The 26,674-nt window shown below is 44.8% G+C and overlaps 1 long non-coding RNA gene across 1 annotated transcript; it reads left to right on the forward strand.

The window, feature by feature from the left end:
- The first annotated feature begins 6,421 nt into the window (after window positions 1-6,421).
- On the forward strand, window positions 6,422-23,604 carry LOC118215975. Its single transcript, XR_004762945.1, has 3 exons — window positions 6,422-6,521; window positions 11,561-11,634; window positions 23,233-23,604. It is a non-coding gene; the product is annotated as an uncharacterized LOC118215975 (long non-coding RNA).
- The last annotated feature ends 3,070 nt before the right edge of the window (window positions 23,605-26,674 follow it).

Below are 26,674 nucleotides of genomic sequence, written 5' to 3' on the forward strand. Positions count from 1 at the left end.
GTAGCATCTACTAAATGCCTACATGTATTGTAGTAGACAATGAACAATGAGCAAAGTATAATTTTATCAGATATCAGCGCTACAATAGAGTGAGTCCATTTAGTAGCCTCTAAAACTAACATACAAATCCATCCCAGAAATCATAAAGCGCACAGATCTGGTGTGGTAACACGATTTGATATTCATAAAAGCCATCATGAATTCATTGTTTCAAACGAACTTCAGCGAAAGGAAAAGAAAAGGCAAGCAGGCAAACCAAAACCCATCGCTCAATGGCTTGAATGATCACTATTGTCCACTTCCCACCCCTCCCCCCCCCCCCATACAAAATATAAAATCTTTTTTGGCATTAACTCAGGGTGGAAGTAATTTGGCGTGGAAGAGGAGCCAAATTTCTGCTCAGCGTTCACGATAAAGAGCAAATACAAAATGTAATGTATGGTTGGACCCGTGCCATGGCGCATGTCTGCAATAATTTGAATTCCAAAGCCTCATTTCTTGAGTAGCCTCTCCAAAACACCCCAAGCATTGTGCTCCCCCCTTACCTCGCTGGTCCACAGCGCGCAAAGGGAAATGGGCAATTCTGCAAACAGCGGAGAAATTGCGGAACGGGTGATTTCATTTTTTTTTTTGTCAGCTCTCCTCAGTGATGCCGCAGATCTGAAAGAACTCTGAACTCTGAGCGGCAGGTTGTTTACAAGATTTTGCTCTTTGGTGGGGTTTTTTTTAATGTTTGTGATATATAAAAGAGAACACCTTTTAGGGAGTCAGCACAACAATCATTTTCTCTGCAAACAATTTGAGTGCATTTTATTCACTCCCACAATGTCTTGCTTTTAAAGCCGTGTCCAATAAAAGGGCCAGCGGTCACAGTCACGCTTATTTGACCAGCCAATCTGATTTTATATGTTATATATTGATATATATATATATATATAATAGGAATAACAAAACAAGAAACCATCAAGAAAACAAAAACTATCAAAAATGGCATAGCCCATTTGGTACTTATGGTATTACGATAGATACTAGGCAATGTGCAGAACATTAAGCAAACATCCCACAGAAAGGATTAAATTACAGCTTGAAAGAGCGTAGGAGAAAAGTACACATAATAGCCCAGATTTGCTAACAGTCCACATTCTCGCAGCCCAAATACTGCGGAGCCCATCAGAGCGCTGTCATTTCCTCTTGCGTGATTTAGAGCCCAAAATAACACTAAATAGGCTGTGCGGTAACAGCTGACAACAAGAGTGTGTAGAAGGAGCCCTACTTCCGAACTACTAGCTGCCAGTTATGGAACTCGGCGGGCAGTGCATTGTCAACTGTCCTTAACGCGACGGTAATCATAAATATATTTGTCGTTTCAAATTTATGCGGCTTTGGAGAAGTGATTATGTCCTCCCCTTGCAATTGCCTCTCATCTTGATGTACTAATGCGTGCCAGGTTAGCAGCTATGTTAACTATTGTTCTGGCACAAACAGCTGGTAGTGATCAGACATTAGAAAATGAAGTAATAGCAAAATCATTAATCACCCTTAAAAAAAACCCACGACCATTAGCACGGTGGTCTAATGAAAATCCTGATGCTACAGCCATTACGCGAAATATCGCTGGTATCCCCACCTCTTTAAAACCACATTTGCAGATTTTAATTTTCCCTAATCTTTATCATCTCAACGCTGCTCGGTTAAACTCTGTAATGATATGACGATGAGAAGGATGCACTGAGGTCAGGTGGAGATTGTGGTTGTACCCGTTCCTACCACAATCAGGACGTCTTCACACGCACCTCAAACACTGAGCACTAGCTGGCCGTCATGTAGATCTCCGTGGAAACCGTGGCTGGTTTTAAGCAGCATGATATTTGGTATTTGATGGAGAAAAATGTGGCTATACATCTACGCCGATAGTCAGCTGAATAAACACGGTCACAAGTTCACACCCCTACCCTGACAGAGATCTCTGTTAATCATCTTAAATTGAGCGGTCTGGATTGACTAACGTTTGTCCTCTACATTGATTTCCAGGCGTTTGTCTTTAGCTTTACAAACACAGTAAGGGGAAAGTTCTTTTTTGGACATCTCTGAACTCACAAAGAAACAGCTTAACATTTGCCATTTATTGTCACTCAAAATTAAGAACAAATGTTGACGGACTCCAGGAAAATGTCTGGAAAACAGCCCTGCTCTACGTCCTGAACAATCCTTCACCTTTCCATCGCCTCTCCATAACTCTGGACAATTCTACGTCATTCCCTTCCTGTGCTAATCTCATTTACGAGCTCTCCACTCCAGAGGATGTTGCTTGGTGAACTTCCTCCGTAGCTGTAAACACCAAGAGTGGTATATCGTTTCTCTGTATCCTTTCCTGCCAAATCCAGATCCTCTGCTGTCCTATCCTACTGAAACATACATATCCTACTGAAACACACCTGGCCTACTGAAACACACCTGGCCTACTGAAACACACCTGGTCTACTGAAGCACACCTGGCCTACTGAAACACACCTGGTCTACTGAAACACACCTGGCCCACTGAAGCACACCTGGTCTACTGAAACACACCAGGCCTACTGAAACACACCTGGTCTACTGAAACACACCTGGCCCACTGAAGCACACCTGGTCTACTGAAACACACCAGGCCTACTGAAACACACCTGGTCTACTGAAACACACCTGGCCTACTGAAACACACCTGGCCTACTGAAACACATCAGGCCCACTTCCCGGCCTCAGCCAGGTGCACCAGCCCCAGAGGAAACTCCTTTTGCAAACACTTGCGTGAAGAACTCTTTCAAGGTGTGAACGGACACAACAATCCATGTGAACGAGCATAATAGAGTAAATGTAACATGTACTGTAATATAAAACACATACAGTAAGCTGACATTGTCTTTATACGAGAACCCTTTCTCAAGCTCATCCGCTTTCACTTTCCTGACAAAGGCATTTTTGTAACACAATGACTACAAACTTTAGAGGCTAATCAATGGCTACTAACTATCTATCAGGGCTTTGTCCAGGTACCTCTTATTTATTATTAATCATGTGTTAAGGGCTTTTCAATAATAGCAACACAAATCAAGATTCAGCATTTTTAACCAGTTCTTAGGCATACATTAAACATGTTAGCCCCTCAATCTTGAAATCAACATAAGGAGAATTGACACGAAATACCCAGTTATTTACAGAGCAGCTTCAGGCTTGCTGCTGTACCTGATTCTGCAGTACGTCTCATTACCACCTTACATTGGTACTTCAGAGAACAATTTTGTGAGTTTTTTTTTATTCCATACATTGGGAGATATTTTTAGTTTTAAAGGAATTGTCTTTTTATACATCTTCTACCATGCCTTCTTAGCTCGTTAGCCACTGATGTGTAAAATATGAGCACTGAGCTTTAGGGTGTCTTTCCAACGGGGAAATCTCAAAGGAGCATCTATATTTATGTCTGTGAATCCTATGTGTTGGAAAAAGCTGTCAAACAAAGTTGAGTTGACTTATAAAGCTATCATTTTTTTTTATTTGCAGAATTCAGTCATTCCTTTCACAGTCACATTGCTTACAGTGACATTATTTTGACATTAACATGATGACAGAATGTGTGTTTAAGCTAATTCACAAAAGAAATGCATTATCGTTAAAACGCACTGTGTGCTGAAGACCATAGCACACAATGCCGTCATAGCCTTGTATCCAATAAGAGTTTGATACATCACAATGGCGACGGAACTGGAATATTGACCTAGAGCAGGCTGTGCGAGGGGGAGTATGCACGACATGCTAGTACGCATGCTCCATAACTGACTCAGAATGTCACAGAGAGGGGACCAGCCTGCAATTATGACCACGGTTATTAAAGATCATTTAGCACTTAAGTAGGAGTGTTTTGCCATGTCCGGGACAATTCCCTCCCAGCACTCAACCAGCTGACGTACTGTTGACCACTTCCTCTTTTAAATAGTTCCGCCAATGCACAGTTCAGTGAGTGCCACTTTCTTGTTTCCGCTTTGGTTGCACACGTTTGGGGACACTGCTTACAGGCTGGCTAACAGACTGAAAAGCAAGAGCTGTTTTAAGTTTCAGAGTCAGGATAACGAGAAACTATGTCTAGACTTGTCTATTTGAAGTCATGCTTTAAATCTAACCCAGAGTCTAACTATACATTAACATTACCCGTTTCAACCATGTTTTTAAATCACCATAACCGTTAGGTCTGTTGGCCTGAATGCATGGCAAACTTTTTTCTTTTACATTCGAATGATAATTTTCATGCTCAAATGTCATTTTTTTAAAAACAAACAATTCGAATAGTATTCAAATGTTGAACCATTTTTTGACAGTAGTTTTTCAAGTATGACGATGCACATTTTAAAATTTCTTAACGTCCTTAATGTTCTTCTTTGGAAGCTCTTGAAAACAAGCAGTGTAAAGCAACGCGACCATTTTCAAATAAGGATCATCGCAGCCGGAAACGAGGAGGCTTTAGTACATGGAGCGCATTTCGTATCTGCGTGTCCATTTCGCTCGCAGTCAGAGGGTGAGGCATGGAACCCGAACCCCTGGAAACCGATGTCGGATCAGGGAGTCGCAGACACGCATATTCATTACAAACTACCAGTACATTACTTCATTACATCATTGTCGGGACCACAAACCAGACATGTACAAATTATTTTGAAAACCAGACATTCCAGTAGAAAGCCGGACATTAGGAAACCCTACCTTCACTGGCTGTATGTGTTTTTGTGTGATTTTCGTCTTTACACTGGACATATTTGTTTTGTCATATATTAAACACACAAATACTGCTACTCATCATAGCAGTGGGCCAAAAACCACAATGGGCAATTCCAGGTTGGGGAATGAAAAATGATTTCAATTATTTCAATTCTGAATGCGGTCAAACTGAAATTCACCCACAACATGTTAAACACCCTGTGCAGTCAAAATCATGATTTTAAAATGCTTATATTATAACCAGAGACTATAAGGTTACTTACATATTGATTTTAAAAGTGGTTCATACATGTTTGTAATGAATTAGATTTTTTTTTTTCCCTAAAAACTAAACAATGCTCGACATTGCCACCTGGCAGAGTATTTGGTATTGGTGTTTTTGAGACCAAATTTGTGACGTCGTGAACGTTTCCAATTTGCATTGACCAATGTGCGGTGGCCAAAACACTCACCCAGTATGAATATTTATGTAGTGTGCGCTCCCAAGTTCAGATCCGGTTGAACGGACCGGTTCCGGTAAGCATCCGTTTGGCTAGATGACGTTCTGCTGTTAGTCGAATCAAGCCTACAAACCATAACGTTACCGTTAACCTCATCTCCCCAATTTACTTGCTGTCTGGCTATCGATAATTTTGCATAATGTAGCAATGAGCTGTACTTATCTTGTGTAAATATAGCTAACGTTAGCTGGCAAGTGTAACGTTACTTTATTCTCCAGACTGTTATAACGTTACTGCCACAAAAAAACCAATCCATAATGTTATGTGCTAACGTAGGTTATCCTATAAGGTTAGGGTCCTATATTGTAGGCTGTAAGCGATGGGCTCATACATGTACGGCTCAATATTTCTAATGCTGTTATTGCTGTACTCGTTATCCATTATTACGTTGTATGATAACAAGCTAACGTTAGCTAACAACTGACCTTACATGGAGTGAGCGCTGATCCAGGTCAGTGGGAGTGAGCAGCCCAGGCTGTCAATCAAAAGTGAATGCATAAATATATAGGACAGAACTGACACGCCCAGCCAGTCTTGAGTCTGCTATATAAGAAATTCAGGTTTTTACATCAAATAAGTTTTTTTTTATCTTTTCAAAGTCTAATAAGTAGATAAAATACATATATATTGTAATTTAGTAACTAAAGGAACAATTTAAATGTAAGAAAAGGGAGGCTGCACAGGAACTTTAAAAATGCAGCTCACCATCACCTGTACATTTTCTTGCTTCGGGCCAAAATTTATATCAAAGCCAAACGACATAAATAAATAAAGAAGAAGATCAAAACGAAGTGAGAAACTAGGTGTGCTGCCTTTACTTAAAAACTGATCTAAACGACTCCAGACTACAGAACCGAGATTATTTTCCATCCAGACAGAACCCCCGAAAGGGAGTGATTTACTCTGCTGGGCTTCTTTAGCAGTCTCCACACAGACTCTCTGCTTTCAAAAACCTCTAGCACATTCCCCGAATGACTGCACTGACATGATTCACGACCTGAGCCCATGCTCTTGAACTCTAACCAAGAACAATCCCTAATTGTGCTAATATAAATCAGGGACGTCTCTGTCCGCAGTGTGGGGATTTAAAAAAAAAAAAAAAAAAACCTCTCCAGGGGCTCTGGTCCTCTGGTCTTGGATCCGATCCAGTAACGCTCCGTTCTCTTGTGTTACCAGGCACCAGTGGCACCAGGCAAATCCCTGGCTGGCTATTGCTGTTGACTGTGTGTAAACTACGGGAGGTGAAGATCTGGAACTCGACAAAGACTAAAGACGGTAAGATCTTGTCTGCTTCAGACATTTTTCTCCTCTCACCCCAACCCGGCTTCTGAGTGTAAAATAAATGTGAAACAAAAGGGCTAATGCATCTATAGCTTGCAGTTATTATCAAAATATAATGGCGGATTCATTTGTTCTTCCTCCTCAGTAACATCCAGAAACCAGGATGTTGACGCTCTTGCCATACATTTGAAAAAATGTATTTAGTTCTATTTACCTTGTTTTATTTCCATTTTATTGTTATTTTAAATTAGTTTTGTATATTATTTTAGTGTAGACTTTAATCCTCCAAACCCCTGCATGATTTCCCTTGAAGCGTCCGATGAGCCTTCCCCACTTCCTGTGGGGAGCCGATGCTTTATTGTCAGAGGAAGGGGCTGAATCTCCGGAGCCTGGGGTCTGCACCAGTGCTTTGCTCTTTCTTTCATTTATTTTTTTACTGCTGAGGACCAGAAAATGGAGCCTGTAGGGCCTGCAGCGGCACTGCGGCTCAGACGACCATCGCAAACACTGACGAGCAACACACAGGAACACCGTGTAAGAGCAAACACTGATTAACACACAGGAACCCGGACTGACGATTAACACACAGGAACCTGGACTGATGATTAACACACAGGAACCCGGACTGAGAGCAGCAAATGCAGACGAGTAACACACAGGAACACCGTTTAAGAGCAAACACTGATTAACACACAGGAACCCAGACTGAAAGCAGCAAACACTGATTAACACACAGGACCCCAGACTGAGAGCAGCAAACGCTGACGATTAACACACAGGAACCCGGACTGAGAGCAACAAACGCTCATTAACACACAGGAACCCGGAATGACGATTAACACACAGGAACCTGGACTGACGATTAACACACAGGAACCTGGACTGACGATTAACATACAGGACCCCAGACTGAGAGCAGCAAACGCTCATTAACACACAGGAACCCGGAATGACGATTAACACACAGGAACCTGGACTGACGATTAACATACAGGACCCCAGACTGAGAGCAGCAAACGCTGACGATTAACACACAGGAACCCGAACTGAGAGCAACAAACGCTCATTAACACACAGGAACCCGGAATGACGATTAACACACAGGAACCCGGACTGAGAGCAACAAACGCTGACGATTAACACACAGGAACACCGTTTAAGAGCAAACACTGATTAACACACAGGAACCCAGACTGAAAGCAGCAAACACTGATTAACACACAGGAACCCTGCCTGAACACTGTTAACGCGGTTGGGAAATTGCAGTTGTGGACCTTGGGGCCTTCATTTTTTGGGTGTACCAATGAACTGCTTCTACTTACACAACAGTACATCTGCCTCTTTGCATCCCAAGTGGCACACACACGCACGCACACACACACACACACACACACACACACACACACACACACACACACACTCGTATGCTGTGAAACTGACACTTCTCTGTTCGGGCCAAATTGGCCGATGTCACACTTGGGCAGGATACAGGGAGCCAAATGCGGCAGAGTCAATGAAAATTAATTCAGCACCGATGATGAATGGCATTAAACTCCATGCCCTTCCTTTGGCACCTCTTAAATTATTAAAATAAAACCATCCTTTTGTATTCAGCAGGATGGTTGAATGCAGAAGATGGCTGATTTCTGTATTTGGTTTCTGGGCTCTGGGGACCAATCAAATTCCATAATTCCTTACCCTTGGAGACCCAGACAGGAAGGACTTAGGACTTGACAGACTATAGAGAAGCCAGGTTGCCCATGATAAAAACTGCTAGCGGTGCTCTAGCTGACACATCCAACACTAAACTCTGTGACCCCTCCATGGATAAATCATAACATCATCCATTTGCCTGGCCAGCTCCCGCATGCGTTTCCAGGCACCAGTGCAGTGAGGAGCTGTGCTCCAAACCAAAACTTTGGCAGGACAGACTCTCAGCAGGGTGCTGTTTTCTTACGCTTGAGTTGGGCCGGTTCGTCTGAATGCTTTAGTCAGGCGCTGGTTACGTAACCTAACCCAGGGTGCGGGAGCCTGCCAAAACGAATACACAAGAAATCCTTACTTACAGCTTACACACATTAACCATTTATAGAGCTGGATATTTACTGAGGCGAATGGGGTTTAGATCACTGCTCCAGGAATGTGACAGCAAGTGTCCTAGCCAAGATTAAGACCTGCAACCTTCAGTTTACAGGCCGCATTTCCTGATAAGCACTGCACACTGCCAAGAACCACTTTATAGAAAGTAGAACCCATAATATATTTATGGCATAGACACAATACACATTGAATTAATTGTGGATTCCGTTCACAGTGACTGACCGTCACTGCATATTTCTGAATATGTTCGCAGAAATGCAATCTCTAAAATATTGCTTCTTTGTGTCAGGGACCCCCTAGTGTTTATGGTATTGTTTTGTTCAAAGCACTTGTAATCAATTTGCTTGATTAAGCAGCGTATAGATCGTCAGTCTGTTCAATCTGCGTCTCCTGAAATTCATCTACACTCAATCCTATACATTTGTTTTGGAGATGCAGTTTTACCCAGAGACAGATAAAACTAAATTAATTTTCATTTAATCAGTTCTGCGATGGTCTGAGGTCCTATAACAATTAATCTGACTGTAGTCGAATCGCTGCAATCACAATTGCAAGTGCTCGCCCGCAAACTCATTCTCCTTCACAATCATGATACCGAGATATCAAGTAAAACATCAGAATACAGATAGTACAATTACCCTGCAATAACACCCTGTGTGTGTGCACAGTATACAAAAAGGGGATTAGACGGGCTTAACGAATAATTCTTGTGATGCTGAGCCAAAAGAACATATAATGAAAGAAAAGGCTCAAATAATAAAATTAATTTTGGTTATGTATTCCTCAGCATGGGGTAAAAGGGCACTTAGTAGGCAATATAAGAGCATGTCACGATTAAATAAACTTCCACCAGGTCTTTCTGGCTAGACAATGCCTTGTGTAGTCAATGTGGCCTGAAGCTATACGCACATCCACAGAGATACATAAAGAATGTAATCGTGCACATCCACAGAGATATACATCTGGCCTGAAGCTATGCTCACATCCACGGAGATATACATCTGGCCTGAAGCTATGCTCACATCCACAGAGATATACATCTGGCCTGAAGCTATGCTCACATCCACAGAGATATACATCTGGCCTGAAGCTATGCTCACATCCACAGAGATATACATCTGGCCTGAAGCTATGTGCACATCCACTGAGATACACAAAGAACATAATTATGCACATCCACAGAGATATACATCTGGCCTGAAGCTATGAGCACATCCACAGAGATATACATCTGGCCCGAAGCTATGCGCACATCCACAGTGATATGCTAATAACTCAATCTGGAATTAAAAATGTGTGGTCACACTGTTACTATAACACAGGTATAACATAAATGTAAAATTAGAAAGACAAATCTTACATCTATTGCTAACAGTGCCATTCAGCCAAAGAGTTCAGAAATGAAGAACCAAAAGTTGAAATGTATAATAAATTAAAAAAATACTATAAGCATCCCCATAAACACATTTCTTCTATGAAGGGATTTTTATCAGGTAACTGTCAAAGATACATCACATCCTCATCAACATTCAATTAATGGCTCAATCAGTTCTCATTACTTGTGCTTAGCTGAAGGAAAATCCAATGCAGCGTGGTTGTGCATGTAGGCTCACTGTGTCTGTACTGTACGAGTGGGCGTATGTTTATGGGTATGTGTGAAAGCAGAATCGACTGTTGATGAGGGTGGCAGCTTCAAATGGCCAGCTAAACACCGCAGTGGAGGATCACGCCTGTACAGAGTGAGACTCACAGCGAAGCCAGGCAGGGCCGCTGTGGATCTGCTGGTCAAAACGTTAATCCATGTATGTTATTACAATATGGAGAGGGAACAGTCAGACAGAGAGAACAGCCAGAGAGAGGGAACAGTCAGAGAGATAGACCAGAGAGCGAGGGAACAGAGAGAGGGAACAGTCAGAGAGAGAGGGAACAGAGAGAGGGAACAGTCAGAGAGATAGATCAGAGAGAGAGGGAACAGAGAGAGGGAACAGTCAGAGAGAGAGGGAACAGTCAGAGAGATAGAACAGAGAGAGGGAACAGAGAGAGGGAACAGTCACAGAGAGACAGAACAGAGAGAGAGGGAACAGTCACAGAGAGACAGAACAGAGAGAGAGGGAACAGAGAGAGGGAACAGTCAGAGAGAGAGGGAACAGAGAGAGGGAACAGTCACAGAGAGTTCCCTCAGCGAGTGGCTCACACAGAGAGGAGGTGCGGGTGGTGCCGGCTGGTGCGTGGGCGGTTAGAGCACCGGGACTCACCTGCACCACGTCTCTGTCTGGTACGCTGGGACACATTAGCCTCGCCCACACGGAGCCCGGAGCACCTTCGCCTAACCCCGGCATCTGCCTGCGAAGCCCGCGCAGTCAATTAAGCGGCTGTGCACTGTGTATTTTTACCCCTGCTGCGCATATTTGCATGCAGGCATCTGGCTTCGAGCCCCGGGGATTTTTAATAGGATGCGAGCCAACACATTGGATGACTACTTGCTTTCTGCGCAAGAGCTTGTGGTGTGCTGGTGACTGATATTAAAACTGAAAGAGATTTTTGGTTTTGAGAGGGAAGCGCGGTACATGAAAATCAGATCCTCTATAGCCAGACTGTGTTCTGGTCTTGCGAAAGGGCTTGGTTTGCGGGAAAGCCTGGTCTCATGCCCTTGGCATCACTAAGAATAAATGGACGAATGAATGAATGAGCAAACATTTATTGGTTCATGTCTGATCACTATTATAAGCAGGTATAAACTGACAGATACAAATTGTTCCAGTTACACAGTTTGTCTCACAACATTACTATGATACCTTGGCCAACCCCCCCCCCCCCCAAAAAAAAAAAATGTATATACTGAACTGTGCTTTGATTAAAACTTGTGCAAAACTGTCCCTTTTGAAGTTAATCAGCCATATTTAAAGCTGATCTCATGCCCTTCATATTACCAGGTTTACCCTAGTGATGCTAACGGATGGAACCAGACTGGATGAAAATGGGGTCCTGAACAGAGCTACTACAGAGAGTCAGTGTCCATACTATCAGTGTTCACATCAGTGTCTGTACTGTCAGTGTTTATATCAGTGCCTGTACTGTCAGAGTTTACATCAGTGTCTGTACTGTCAGTGTTTACAACAGTGTCTGTACAGTCAGTGTTTACATCATTGTCTGTACTGTCAGTGTGCACATCAGTGTCTGTACAATCAGTGTTTACATCAGTGTCTGTACAGTCAGTGTTTACATCAGAGTCTGTACAGTCAGTGTTTACATCAGTGTCTGTACTGTCAGTCTTTATATCAGTGTCTGTACTGTCAGTTTTTTTTCCAAAACGGAGTGCTGGAAATGAACATGAACGTCCATGTTACCGCTGGTAATGCGCTAAGGAAGATACGCGAGAGGTGTCCTGTCCCCAGCCTTTTGTCATGCATCTAATGAGGGAACCCCGAGGAAAGGCGTTTCCATTTTTAGAGGCTCTGTCCCGGTTGCAGAACGAGGCTAGAGGCGAACACACAGCCCCTCCCACGGAGACAGCTGGCTCCAGCGTTCTGCAGAAAGGCAGGCTGCCCGACAGACACACGTACATGTGGACGTCTGTACTGCACATGCCTGCCATTGGGAAGGGGAGTACAGAGATGGTGATATGAACAGCGACGGGCAGAATTTCTAATACATGCATCTGAAATACGGATTTGCATGCATACATTTTACATGCATCTTTTCTGTATGAGTTATACCTCTATCTGAAAAGCAATCTGTGCCTCCAGGCAATCTGACTGCAGTTTATACGTGCATTTATTTGGGATGCAATTAGATGTACTTTTGTAAACTGTACTTTGCATGTGGATATTAAGGCAGAGTTTAGTGAAATTCACCGATAAAGGGGCTCTGATGATATATATATATATATATATATATATATATATATAACTAAAGCACTAGTTCCTGGAGCAGTGTAATACTCGGTGGTCCAGAATCAATTAAATTTTCATTTTCTATGGAATATTTGGGGCCAGATTATGCGCTGCAGTTTCCTGCTGCTGCTGCTGTGCGACACACATCCACCCACACGTGCAAACACACACACACACATTCAGACACACACATTCAGAAAGATGCTTTCACACACACACACACACTTACACACCCACGCTTGCACGCACGCATTCACACACAAAGCTCAGCGCACAGCTTACGCGTTGGTCACTTTCACACAAATCAGCTGGAGTTCAGTTCCCCAGGTTCTCCAGACGAGAGCCGGGGCGGATGGGAACAGCGTGTCCGCGAGCACCTGGGGCTGCTGGGAAATCAGAAACGCGCAGCGTGTGTCAGGTGGGCTCGCCCCGCGCTCGGTCCGCATGTCCTCAGATTCCGTACGTTATGCAAACGACGCAATTACGCGCCGCCAGCCTCGTCTCGCCCCCCCGCCCCGCGGGACCCGAGCGCCTGAATTACAGCGCCCCGGCCTCGCAGCCTCTCCTCCGCGCGCCGCGCGCGCGCCCAGCTGCTCACCAGCTCTTCTGCGGGGGCGGGTCGGCTATCGTCCGCGTCCTTCACCTGCCCGTCAGCGCGTAGCCGCCGGCTCGGGAACGCTCTCGGGTAAACGACGACGGTCGACGTCGCGTTTCGAAACGTTAAATCGCTAATGCAAGGGACTCGTTTAACAAGGGCCGCTGAAGCGCGTGTCATTCGTTTAAAAGACGTTAGTTATCGCCGCGTATCCACATGTTGTTCAGCAGACACGGACGGAGCAGGGCATTCCGAGCCATTCCAGGTCTTACGAGGAGCAGATGAGTGCACTGAATAGATTCCATCTGCTTTAAATCACGGAATGGCTGGAACCGCTATTCTCCGTAAGTTCAATTTTCTACCCCTGTAATCTATACATGCATACAATTTATATGCATATACAATATGTTTTCTTTTCTCTTTTTTTTACTTTTTAATGTGTATAAACCCAAAGCACATTTGCGGGAAATTTCATCCCTCTGTTGAGTTCGACTCCTCCAGAATCTGAGGGCAGACATGGCCGTTTAAGGGCCACTGTGGCAGATTAAAGAGCCGTGGATGCTCTGTTCTCCGAGCCCTCGGCTTTCATCGTCCAGCTGCTGGCCGGGGAGCGGTTTGAAGAACGAAGCATGAAGCTGGCTGTGCCCATTTTCCTGACTCACGGGATTCAGTCATGTGACTTTTTAGGCACACCCGTTTACGTGCAGTGTCCTACTGCCTGGCGCAGTAAACCTCTGCTCCAATCAAGCGCAAGTGAAATCAGGTTAGACGGCTGGCACTGGAGGCAGTGAAGTATAACGGTGAGGGAACAGGGCTTGTAAAACTTCAAGGTTGCAGGTTCAATTCCCAGGTGGGGACTGACATTGTGCAGTTGCATAAGGTGTTGCTTCAGTAAAATATCAAGCGGTATAAATGTAGGCGATGCAAACGTGTTTAATCTGAATCAGTTGTTGGCTAAATGCTTTACATGAAAATGTGATGAAGTCCTAACAAATTGGCATATTCAGGAAGTGACTTCACCTGAGCCACATGCCGAGGGATTCACACACACTGAGGGGGATTCACAGACATGGAGAGGGATTCACACACACTGAGGGGGATTCACAGACACTGAGAGGGATTCACAGACACTGAGAGGGCTTCACACACACTGAGGGGGATTCACAGACACTGAGAGGGCTTCACACACACTGAGGGGGATTCACAGACATGGAGAGGGATTCACACACACTGAGGGGGATTCACACACACTGAGGGGGATTCACACACACTGAGGGGGATTCACAGACATGGAGAGGGATTCACACACACTGAGGGGGATTCACAGACATGCCGAGGGCTTCACACACACTGAGGGGGATTCACAGACATGGAGAGGGATTCACACACACTGAGGGGGATTCACACACACTGAGAGGGCTTCACAGACACTGAGAGGGCTTCACACACACTGAGGGGGATTCACAGACACTGAGGGGGCTTCACAGTCGGCCTGCACTAAGGACACATTGCCCAGCCGGCGCCTACGAGGCGTTTCAGTGAAGGCAGCGCGGTCAATATTGGTAATCAAGCGGCATACGACACCGTGTTCTGGCAAACGGCTGGGTTTCCCACGGCTTTGAGGGGGTCCAGCGACCCAACTGGCAGCCAGTGCGGGCCGTGTACATCAACCCCCCCCCCCCCACCGTACACCATCCCAATCCCTCCCCCAGGTCTACCTCCTTGGACAATCTGCACCACAAGAACAAGACGATAGAAAAAATTCAGGGAAACAAACACCCAAAGGTGCAAGGTGCAGCTAGAGAACACGGCCTTTTTTAAATTGAAAGCGAGGTTCACTAAGGGCAGCCCCAGCTGGGGTCAGGAGTGTCACCGCGAGCGAACTCCTGACAGGGCCGCTGAGCCCAAACAAAATTGAGATGGTCGAGCAAAAAAAAAAACAACAACAAAGTTGGGAGAAGTGTGGGAACAGCCAAAACAGTAAATAAGGCAGCTCTTGGAAGGAAAAGCAAGGACAGAGCCAAACGGGGAGACGGAGCCGAGCCAGGCCAGACAAGGGCGAGACAGGGGCCGCCGAAAAAGAGCTCCCGTCACCCCGTGAAAGGGGTGCCGGAGTCGGGAACACCTCGCAGATTTACACTACCGCACGCTGTCCCCTCGCCAAAATCCCTGATCAATATCGCTGTTTACCGCCATATTCAATCCCCAAAACAATCAGCTGCTGCCTGTTTAAAAGTACTTCTGGGGGGTAGGAGGGGGGGTTTGACGGCTGTTGGATTGGATCGGGGATTGGGGGGGGTTGGCGGTTGGATGGCTTCTTTTGCAGGAAAGCAGTGGGTGGGCTCTCTAATCAGGCTCTGCTGTCAGCTCATACAGTGGGAATTATCTGGTTTCCGCCCCTCGCCGTGGAAACGGCCCGTCAGAGGAAGCGCAAAGGGACCTAGTCCGCCTCCTGCACCAGCCACGCCCCAAGGGACGCTGGGTAACCTAATTAAAAGCACAGAAGGAACACTTGCCGGAGCGCGCACCGTGAAAATTCATACGCATTAGGGGCTAAATTGTTAGTCAAATGAGCGCTGTTCATTCCGCGCAGTTCCGACAGTCACAGGGCGTGATGAGATTATCCACTCCCACACCCTCTCCATCCCCCCAACCCCCCAACCCCCCAACCCCCGTTTCCCGGGCTGGAAACAACCGTTTAAATTAGGGCCGCGGCGAACGCACAAGCACTGGCTTTATTAACCGCTCAAGGCCTGCCCCTTTTCATCAGCCGGATGGACAATTTTCCCTAATTGGTTGAGAGAATGAGAAGTGTCGCCAATTTGTTAGGATGGCTCTCTGGAAGGAGACGGCGCGCGGCGATGGCGGCTCTCTGGGCGGACGAGTGCCATTCACTCACAACAAGAGGCAGCGGGCGGCAGACAAAGGCGCACGCCACTATCTATAATTGAATTCTGCCGGGAAGCAAACACTACGGTGAGACGCCCATTACGCGCAGAGCCAGGGGCTCGGTCTCCTTCCAGCTCTAGATTGAGGTTGGGGAAGGGTGGGGGGGGGGGGGGGGCGTGGCGCAGGTAAGAACGGGGGCAGTGGTGTGGAGTCATTTTGAGGCCGCCGAACTCTGGCATCATCTCTGCTGTCGCGGTGCGCCTTTGTGGTTCCCTGCAAGGACGTCCCGGCTGTGTAAATTAGGTCCAGGAATGTGAGCATTGTAGTGGACAAACAGAATAAATTTTACAAAAGGCAATTCACTGTCACGCCGGCCAATCACAGTCAAGCACACAGAACTGCAGTGCTGGTGCTTCTGTTCAAGCCCTGACCATAAGACCTCACATACAAGAAGTGATGCTGACCCTAAGACGGACCTCACATACAGGAAGTGATGCTGACCATAAGACAGACCTCACGTACAGGAAGTGATGCTTACCATGAGACCTCACATACAGGATAGTGATGTTCAACTGAAACAAATTAATATTCCTCAGCTAAGAATGGCCTATCAATCATCATCAGTATTGACTGCAATGTCAATGAGGCTGCCTGTACGGACGCTACGGGCAGCTACTGTACGCTGTGCCCCATGGGACCCAGCCACAGTCAGCATTCTGAATCCGCTACAGCATCATGCTGTACGATACAGCACTGGGTCACACCTCTTACATACATTTTTCCCATTATGCTTTGCGGTAAATTACAAAGCTTCAAGTAAAATTTACATAGGCCTGCTTTCCAAATGCAAGTTTATGTTAAACCTGACGGTAGATCTGCAATTAACATTTTCTTATTATATCAGCTATATCGTATATCACTTGTGTGCTTATTAACCGTTTCCCATTTAGAAAGGCATTTTACATGCAAATGTGATGCCATGCTGCAATCCAGCTTTGAGAAGTGATATTTCATAGTTCCAGGTGTAAAAAGGATCATACAGAGAAATTAATTTTCCGCGCGCCATAAATAAAAGAAAGTTGTGCTCTTTTTTTTTTTTTTTTTGTACGAACTGTTGAGATGCGGGCAGGCCTATCAATCACGTACAAAGCTATCCACCTTCACTTGTCATAAATATGCAGCTTTCTGCGTGGGTGAGATAAAGTTGCCGTGCAAAGCGGCGGGCGGGTTTTATCCAGCTTCGCCCGCCCGTCTCAGCTGCGGCTCTCTTCTCAGCGTGGGGCCGGGGGGTGAGAACGGCAAGGCGCCGAGCCGCGCCCGCTGCCAGGCCGGCGGGCACGCCGCGTGCCGTCGGACGGCATTTCGCCCCGACGCTAATCGACCGGGAGACGCGATGCGATGCGCGTTTCAAACGACATTCCAGATAACGGAGAGAAGGAGCCAGACTGGAGCGGACACGTTCAAACTCTATTTACACTACGTCACATCACGTGACAGCGGTTTCAGCGGAAGCTCCAATCCAGAGGCACTTAGAAACACGGAGAGCACCAGTGCTAGTCACAGTAATACAAAAGCGCAACATCACCGAGAAGGCACAAAAAACCCATTTAAAATCAATGAGTGTAGTTAGCCAAATAAACCAAAAATAACTACTGGAAACAGAAGCAAGTTCCACAATGGAGCTGACCTACATACACAGCCGTACCTATAAGAATATTATCCCAAAAGAGAGAGTTTTTATATTTCATCTGAGCACTTTTTTTTAATGACGACCTGATCAAAAGGCACAAGTAATAAAAGACATGACAGGCAATATGAACGTCATGCTGACTTCAGATGCAATAAATATAAGAAATGTACTTTGAAATAATAGAACACAGTAATAAAAAAAGAAGATGAGAAAGGAAGGGCGTACGCAGAGAGCCAAAAAGAGAGGGAGAAAAGAGAGAGAAAGACAGCGGGATAAAGAAGCAGAGGAACGTTTTTACTGTACTCTACATACATTAGTCATTTCCTGTTTACTGTAGTCTCTTTTGGCAGAACTTCAAGTCGCAAAGTCAACATAGTCTCCTTTGAATCTAAACAGTGGAGAGGGAAGGGGGCCAGGCCGTGAAGAAATGTACACATTGGGACGGAGCTGCAGTGGAGGAATTGGCGGACGGGGATCCAGAACAGAGAGGAGGCCCGTGGGATTGGATTCATTTTGGTTTTCCATGCATGCAGGACATGTTGTTCCAGCACACCAGAAGCATGAAGATACCCTGCTATTTTTAACATGCGTGGTGTCATTTCCATATGTTTTACTCTGACTGCCAATAACTGACCTCCGCAGATAAGCAGCCAAGGGCAGCTCCACCACTCTCCACCGCTTTCTGCTTGTGCTGTTGCTAGTATATTGGCAAAGGACGATGTGTACCTGCACGTTTGTGTGCACATGTCAGGTGTGTGTGTATGTGTGTGTGCGTGCGCACATATTCTCCAGTTTTTGTGTCTGCATATGTGAGTTTCTGCATATGGGTTTATGTGTGTGTGTGTGTGTGTGTGTATGTGCACATATGCTTGTGCTCCTGTCTGTGCACGTGCAAGTTTCTGCATATGGGATTGTGTATGTGTGTATGTGTGTGCTTTTGTGTGTGCACATGTGATTCTGCACATGGATTTGTGTGTGTGTGTGTGCGTGAGTATGTGTGCACTTGTGCTTTTGTGTGTGCACATGAGTTTCTGCACATGGGTTTGTGTGTGTATATGTGAGTGTGTGTGTGTGTGTGTGTACATATGCTTGTGCTTTTATGTGTGCACATGCAAGGTTCTGCATATGGGTTTGTGTATGCATGTGTGTGTATGTGCACATACGTGTGTGCTTTTGTGTGTGTGCACATGCAAGTTTCTGCATATGGGTTTGTGTATGTGTGTGTGTGTGTGTGCACATACGTGTGTGCTTTTGTGTGTGTGCACATGCAAGTTTCTGCATATGGGTTTGTGTATGTGTGTGTGTGTATGTGCACACACGTGTGTGCTTTTGTGTGTGTGCACATGCAGGTTTCCGCATATGGGTTTGTGTATATGTGCGTGTGTGTATGTGCACATACGTGTGTGCTTTTGTGTGTGTGCACATGCAAGTTTCTGCATATGGGTTTGTGTATGCGTGTGTGTGTATGTGCACACACGTGTGTGCTTTTGTGTGTGTGCACATGCAAGTTTCTGCATATGGGTTTGTGTATGCGTGCGTGTGTATGTGCACACACGTGTGTGTTTTTGTGTGTGTGCACATGCAAGTTTCTGCATATGGGTTTGTGTATGCGTGCGTGTGTATGTGCACACACGTGTGTGCTTTTGTGTGTGTGCACATGCAAGTTTCTGCATATGGGTTTGTGTATGTGTGCGTGTGTGTGCGCTGTTTTAATCACTCCTGGTTGGGTGCCAGGAGAGAGGGGATTAGTCAGAGGGCATTCATTCCAGATGTGCCCATTTGTTTTCTCTTTTCAGCAGTTGCTTGAGTAACGGTCTTAAATTCATCTGTAACCGATGGACATCTCAAGTTTCTGTATGCTGATTGGCCATTCACAAAGACAAAAAATACAAATCCTCTTCAATCTTAAACCTGGCTCTAACCCATAAACCTACAGCCACGGCAGTACAGGAATCCCAAATCTGTCTCTCTGAGTTATGGGACTGTAATCCAAAAGGTACAGGCGTGATAAGGGTAACATGTCAGCATTAAAAGCCATGGAAGATTTCACCTTCCAGCAAAACCATTACCCACAACTTTCTTATGATTACTGTAGCTGTCGCCATGGGACTGTAGATTCTGCAGGCACATGTGATCTCTTCCAAAGGCTCTCGGAGTGACAGAAGGGAGTGTGTTGCACAGTTTAACATCCCTTCAAGGCCCGCCTAGCCTACAACACTGTCTACAGCACTGCCACCACAGCCCTCCGACATTACTTACATTACAACAGCCTACCGCCCCAAACCCAGTGCTCTGAACCATCCTAATGTAGAATGCAATGAAGCACTTCCATACCACATTTTTATGGCCACATTATTGACCTCTGTGGGTTAGGAAAAAGAAAATATAAAAGAATTATAAGACAAGATTAATGTACACATAAAAAATATTTAAGGCATTTCTCAAAAATTTAGCTAAATAAAACCCAGCCAAGATTCTTCATAAGGAATTTTTATGGTACACATTCCTCAGCGTACGTGGTTGTGCAACAGGTTTTTACTTCATATGAATGCACTTTGAAATATAGTCAGGTGTGAAGCTCAGCCAGTTTTTCCTAATCTAATGTTATTTATAGCTTCCTTGATCTCCTTTGAAGTACCGTATCCACCTTTGAATTTTTTTTTCTTTCCATTTGGAATTACAAATCATAACGCGGGCCCGTCCGAATCACGGAGACGACCTTCGTACATTTCGGAGGACGCACGTGTGCCTGTGGGGGAGGGGGTGGGGGAGGGGGTGGGGCTGGGGTAGACATCAGTTGCCTAATGCACCATTGTGTTGCTCTGCGCTGATAACGTGAGGGAAATCCTGCTGGCTGAGGGCTTCCCTCCCTGGGCCATGCCGGGGCCACCCGCGCATTTCGGTGAGGGATTTCTGGCTGCAGTCCCCCCATCAGCAGGGCTGGGATGTGCTCCAGACCGCAGGCCGTATCTCTGAGCCCGAGGATGTGTCACTGTACCGCAAAAGCGTGCGCTTGCCCGCTGCACCACTGGGGAGCCATTTTTCATACTCTCCTCTTTCGATCTCCTTTCCACACACGGTCTGTTCTTCCGTTCTCCACTCCACACACACTCTGTTCTTCTGTCCCCCATTCCACACACACTCTGTTCTTCTGTCCTCCATTGCACACACACTCTGTTCTCCCATTCTCCATTCCACACACACTCTGTTCTTCTGTCCTCCATTGCACACACACTCTGTTCTCCCATTCTCCATTCCACACACACTCTGTTCTTCTGTTCTCCATTCCACACATACTCTGTTCTTCCGTTCTCCTTTCCACGCGCATTCTTTTCTTCCGTTCTCCATTCTATACTGATTTTCTTCTTGTTCTCCATTCCACACTGATTTTCTTCGTTCTCCATTCCACACTGATTTTCTTCGTGTTCTCCATTCCACACTGATTTTCTTCTTGTTCTCCTTTCCACACACACTCTGTTTTTCCGTTCTCCTTTCCACACATACTGTCAGCACCTTCAATTCTCCTGTCTGTCCCTGCTTTACATTCTCATCCTCTTATATTCTGATTTATTCATCCCTTTCCGTTTCTTACCTGATACATGACTCTCATTCCTCTTCCTCCCCCGCCCTCAGTGTCTCTGGACTCTTCCTCTCAACTCTCCGTTCCGGCAGTCGTGCTCTGAGAGAGACTACGACAGGGGCTCTCAGATGGATGCTATCCGCCATCAGGCTCTTCTTAATGGCTCTTAGGTAATCAAATTTAAACGCGAAATTTCAATTAACGCAGGCTGCCCTCGAGGGCTCCCACATACCTCAGCGGCAAGGGGTGACCCCTGTGTCGCTGCGCGGCGACGACTCCAGGTCCGTGTCCCGCCTCCCTCCTAACGAGCTTAAGTGCGATTAGCACCTCTCATTAGCAGCTGCAGGTTTCGCCCCTGAGGCCACTCCTCTCCAGAATGGGTGAGCCCACAGACTCAGGCTTGGGTCGAACGCTGCCCCATGGAAAACTTTTCATCTGCCTTTTAAGAGTAACCCATCGCACGGCAGTCCACTTTAACTGATGGTATTATTAAGAGTATTTGACCATGCATTCAGGTTCAGACATTTCTACACATTGCTTCATCCTTGAAATGGTTCTCGTCTTATTTGACCGGTAGAGTTGAGGTTGTGGGACATGTCTGATCCCCTCCCAGTAACCTGTGGTGTACCACAGGGGAGTGTTTTGGGACCGCGTCTCTTCCTTCTGTATGTAAATGATATGAAAGCCTGCCGGTTCCGAGAGCTTATTTCTGTAGCAAGATGACTCAGCCATCCTGGCACCACACAAGGATAGAGAAAAGCTTCAAGACTTACTAAACCAGGAGCTTGAAATAAGAGCACGGCTAGTAGACAACAAGCTCTCCCTTCACCTAGGAAAGTGCTTAGCAAAATAACAAATAAAAAAGTTCCTTGCAAGGAAGGCCAAGATACTGAATAGGGATGACATTAGTATGTTGGCTAAGAGCTTGATTCTCTACCATCTTGACTATGTTAACTGCTCTTGGTACGGTGGCCTGAAAAAGGGCCTAAAAAACTAGTTGCAAATATCTCAAAACAAGCTAATCAGGGTGATAATTGGACTTGACTGGAAGACCTACATAAGAAGAGAGCATTTCAGGCAATTAGGTTTGCTTCCCTTTGAGGCCAGGGCTGTGACACTGCAGCTCAGTACTGTTTACAGTGCGATTAACAACAGAGCTCCTTGTTATTTTGTGAATTATTTATACCTCGGTTGGGGATGTGCTCGGCCATAAGACGAGAGCCAGAATTGCCAACCGTTGGCCTCACAAGCTCACAAGATACAGGACGGATGTGGGTCAATGCACCTTACTGTGGTCCAGAGCCTCTGAAAGAAACAAGTTAAACAAGAGAAAATAAAAGCCTGTTTGCCAGAAAAAGTGCAAGTGTATTGGTTATAAGAAAAAATAGATATCATTTTGTTATAATACAATTTTTTTGGATGTTTTTAGACGGTACATTTGATCATGTTTATATTGTCATTGTATGTCACATTTTATGAGTAGTCATTTAACCTTGGACTGTATTTATACTGTTGTGTAGTCCACATTGTGAGTCTTCCACTGCTATTGCTTACTATCAAGGACCACAATGGAAATAAGTCTTTAACTTTATGTGTCATCCATGACAATGGAAGACTCTGTCTTTTATTAATTTGTCAAATAAAACTAACTAGCTAATCAAGAAAAAAGATAATGGTAATCAGGGAGCGCTTGAAAATCAGAAACCTGTAGCTCCTTACCACAGCACGACATGAGCTCCACCTTTGGAGCAACTCTGCCAAACCCCCTACTGTAAATATCTGACAAACCTGCGGTACGTAACCAATGGAAAAACCAAATTACAGATCACCAAGACAACAGGGAGTTCCTGACTGGTAGATTGCTTGCTTGGCTCGCATGCAGGAAATTACAATGAAATGACAAAACCATAACCACGATGACAGCTGAGACTGAAAGCTAAAACCCGCTCTTCTTCCAGATGGCTATGAGCTTGACTGCTTCAGCTTTGGCTGTTGACAAGCGGCTTGATCCTGCTTTACCAGGGAGGCGTAGCCACGGGACCTGAAACGCTCAGGACGTCTGATGCTCGTCACATTGTCCTGGGCTTTGAGATGGCGCTGACAGTACATCTGCCTTCGGTGCTCTTGATAGGCTGGCAGATGCCATGGGGGAGAAACCAGAACAGAAAGAGGTCTGATTGGACCAGAGCGTCTCCAGTTGCGCTTCACTGCATTGAGATAGATGACATAGAAAAAAGACCCGGGACCTCATTTTTATAAATGTTCTTGAATTTAAACTTAGACATGATCTTAAGATCACTTCCCAAGTTGTGCTTATGCTTGATCTGTAAAAATAACTGAGACAAAAAAAAAGTTGATTTAAAGTGGCTTATCAGCATCTTACGCACCTGTGATGCATAAATCTCACGTGATAGAGAACTCAAATGAACATGTGTTACCCTTATTGTACCTCTTCTTGTGAATGCGGCCAACAACAGCCATTTTCACAGCCATTTTTTGCATTTCCACATTTCTTGCACGCTTCATGCCTAAACTGATCATTAATAAAATGTCATTCTTAAAGCATGAACACAGCCTACTTAGTTCATTCACATGCAGTCCTAAATATGCAGTACCACCATATAACCAGCAGGAAATGTATGGCGAGCATAAACCTAACAAAGTGGTATGGTCATATCCATATCAGATTTTATAAATAAGTACTTAGTCACGATTTTCTTTGTAAGCCACTATTTAAGATAAGATTTGATCGCAAAACCATTTAATAAATGAGGCCCTCGACCTATAAACAAATTTTAAATGGAATGCTCATTCCAGCACATACTGTGTGAACTTAAGGTGGGATTTTTGATTCAGTATTTCTGGAATGTGTGTCATTCTCCTGCACCGCTGTCGAGAGAACATATCTGACCTGTGGGGCTTGTGCTCGGCCACCGGAAGATGTGGACCCAGATTCCAACCACTGGTATCTCCAGTGCAGCACTAATGAATCCCCGTAGCGAGCACTGGGCTTACCAGCTCTGTCACTCTCCACACTAGAGATCACCGCCCAGATGAGTCACGCACTTTACATAAATATGCCAGGAGGGAGATGTGAGGACGACACAAATTGTGAAACCCTTTCATCCTGGGGGAAGCTGGCCCTGTCTGAGTCACCAAATGGGACTGCAGTCCAAAACGTGTGGGCGCGATCAGGATTTAAATTTCGAGCCAGGTGGCGTATCACGGTACGTAGGAGTAGTGCTTTAATGGGACGGACCACCTAGGAGGCCCAAATTCCCCCAGTTCTAAAGTCGTTCCTGAGTGAACTCTGCTGTCCACAGATCATGGGCGTGGGGATGGGTGTCGCTAGCCACAGACTTTTGGATCTTTAAACCCAGATATTTTTTTATCCAGCCCCAAAACTTTTAGATGTTTGAAAATTTTTGAAACAGCAGTTGTTCTTACTTGGCTATGCGCAGCTTCCTCTGGCCTTGCTGGCCTCATGAGCCTTCTCCTCAGTGGGGTCTGCAGTATAGCCAAGCCTAAAGTTAACTTCAGCTATTTCAATCTTTCATTGTCTATCGTATTATACCGCGGCCATCGTATTAATCAGTCATATAAAGCAACCAATAAAACATAGATATTCAGGGTTTTTTTAAAAGAAAGCACCACAGGAAAAGGTGACCCATAAGTTTAAGGAGGATGAGATGTCTATAGGGTCTGGGCAGCTACCACTACAAAAGAAGCTGGCTGATTAGTTTAGTTCGCCATCAGGCTTTGTAAAATATCAGCCCAAAGAAGCATTTATGTGCTATGTCATTTAGACAAACACAAGTGTTTCTGACATGCAAACCTGGACAGACAACATTCTATGGAAATGAATTGGAAAATCAATGACAAGAAATTCACTGTTTTGGGTGACTAAATGCCACTCCACTACCAGCAAATTAACTCAGCAATACACGTGACAACCACACCAAGCTAATCCATTTGCTGGGTTTTTTTTTCTAAGTGCTGTACACTGTGCATAGCAACTAGCTAATCTGACTTAAATGATGAGAAACTTGGGTAGCAGATAGCTGGACTTGTGCTTATTGCTTCCTGGTGTTAAATATGTCACAACTGTGATGTTATAATGGTAATCTTTTCCACTGGTGGACATGACAACTTGCTGAATAGCTCGCCAAGACATGGATGGAGACACAGATATATATTTCAGCTCATTGTCCATCGGTTTGTGATCTTGAGATGATGAAAAAAGGCAGTGATATATTGTTCTATGCTGATCTACTTGATAGAATCACTCACACACTCTCATTCTGTACTTAATATAAATCTTTGCTGGTGATCTTGATCTTATAGTCCATCTAAAAGTGCCTGAAAATGTGCTGCATTTAACTGTTGAAATTCCAAATTTCTTCTCCCAGGAGAGGAAGCCCCTGGAAAGCCCTATAGCACTCAGGGCTAAACTCTCAATGTTTACAGATCCTAGCAATGTCCCAGGGCATGGACATTCAATATGTAAATATACCTATACATCACCCACCAATGCTCACAATGTTGAACTCAATGAATGACAAAAATTCAGAAGCAAAATGTAAAGTGTTTAGCCTCATTTTGTATACAGTTCTCTTTCCCATACACCAATAACAAACAAAAAAGTATTATTTTTATTGCAACCAGTGAAGAAAAAACCCACAAAAAATTTCACAATGATCTTTTCAAACAGACTTTGATATTTCCCTAAATGTCAATTGACATTCAGTTCCACAAGCCACTGTAATTACTGTAGGACAATTCAAATTTTCTCCTGGGAAAAGTGAAGCTTGACATTTCTATATCAAACAAAATCTGTGTTAAGAGAATTGGATGGAACAGGACGAAATGCCTTTCAGAAATTAGAAGAGCCACAAGTCCATTACGAAAAGAGCATACTGTCACTGATGATGTAGGAATATACTATAGTTGTGCTTCGTCTTAAACACTTAGCAACCGCCCCACCCCCACCCTACCCCACCCCCCCGACTCCACACACAAACCCCCCAAGGGAAACGAGTGGGATTTCTGACAGTAGAATTTTAGTTTAGTAGAGTTTGGTTACCATGGTCTATATTATCATAAATATGAATGTGTAGTCTGGAGATAAAAAAAAGCCTTACATTTAAATCTTGATAAAATCTACATGTCATTTTTTGAGTTATAAGGATTTCAATAATGAAAAATGATTACTTTATTAGTTCCAGCAAAGCAACAACCATCTTTGCAATCACCATTGTTGCTCTCATAACTCCTAGGTTGAACTTCCGTAACAAACTCACTTGAATAGCCATTTTTAGGTATTTCAACTCAGTCGTGTTTGTTTAATTTGGAATAGCTTGTTTGTTTGACCACCCCTTACCACATCTCAATGCCCTGTAG

This window comes from Anguilla anguilla, chromosome 17 (assembly GCF_013347855.1).
Source record: "Anguilla anguilla isolate fAngAng1 chromosome 17, fAngAng1.pri, whole genome shotgun sequence".
NCBI classification, from domain to species: domain Eukaryota; kingdom Metazoa; phylum Chordata; class Actinopteri; order Anguilliformes; family Anguillidae; genus Anguilla; species Anguilla anguilla.